Below are 1,349 nucleotides of genomic sequence, written 5' to 3'. Positions count from 1 at the left end.
TCATGCCCGGTAGGTTCAGAGCCTAACCTGGCAGAGGTATCTAGTGGAGATGATGAACGTTCTAGATCCACCATATCTGTGCCTCTGAAGCACGTTCTGGCTGATCTCGCTCAAGTGCAGAGGCAACACATGCCTCTTTGGGTTATGTCTAGTCCTTGGGCGAATGGACTCTTATATTAAAATGTTCATCCTTTTGAGAGGATGGAGGACTTATATGTGGGTGCCCGGGAGTGCGTTCCATAGAGGATGAAAGAGTATCCTCTGCGGTGGTTGGATGGGTTGGGATCAGCTTGTGCGAGCCTATTTCAATAGAGGGTCCCTCTAGAACATGGCCTCTAGAATCATGGAATGCACTGGGAGTTTGGCTTGGATGTGTGCCAAGGGCATCTTTTTCTCCCTCTCATAGGTCTTCTTCTTCATCTTCGTCGTCTAGAACGACTTCTGTGCCCATATTGATAGGATTGATTTGTGCCTGGAGCTCCTTCTGGATATTCGACAGAACATCCTGAATTTGCTCCGATGTGGAAACTTCGATATTCACCTTGCGCAACCTTCCGCGCTTAGGAGCTGTAGCCTCTGCCTGCTCTTCTGTGATAGCCTCTGCGACCACAGGTTCTGTGATCGCAGGCTCTGTATGTTCAGCCTTCTTGGTTTTTCTTTTCTTATGCTTGGGCAGAGGCACAGTTGGGCCCTCTTCTTCTGCGGGCCTCTTTTTCGCCTTCTTCACAGAAGTATCACCAACCTTCTGTGACTTCTTCTTCTTCTGGCGTGGAGGTGATGGGATACTAGGTGGATGCTCACTCATCTCACCAGCCACTACTGGCTCATCCGTTCTTCCCTCTACTCTCATTTTGTTCACACTCTCACCTAGGGGAACTTCTATGCGTGGTGGGGTTGCAGGGACCGGTTTTGGTCGCCTGTTACCACGTCTGTAAGCTTTTCGTTCTTCATGAGCCAGATACCTGAGCATGGCTTTGGAGATTGGACGAGGGCTTCTATAGCCATGCTCATGTTCTGTTGGGTGGAATGAGCTAAACGGGTAAAGCCTCGCATTTGGCTCTACAGCAGGCAGCTTTGTGTCCAGGAGGTCGCCGAACACCAAACCAAGGAAGAGTTGTAGAATGAGATTTGGTTGGTTAACGTCTTTATTGGCCTTCTGTTGAGCCTGTACCTTCTTCTTTTCGCCCTTTTGGCTGGCACATTTCTTCTATATCAGGCCAACCATGTCATCGAAGATTAATTGGGCATAGTCAAGGGGCAGATTAAAGTATATCCCATACATGATTGAAATCATGGCATGGGATGTCTGGTCATGGCTTCCAACTTTGCCAGTTAAGCAACACTTGATT

This window comes from Cynara cardunculus (genome assembly GCF_001531365.2).
Source record: "Cynara cardunculus var. scolymus isolate 2C chromosome LG 6, CcrdV1, whole genome shotgun sequence".
In the NCBI taxonomy this organism is placed as follows: Eukaryota; Viridiplantae; Streptophyta; class Magnoliopsida; order Asterales; family Asteraceae; genus Cynara; species Cynara cardunculus.
Note: the sequence above shows the minus strand (reverse complement) of the source record.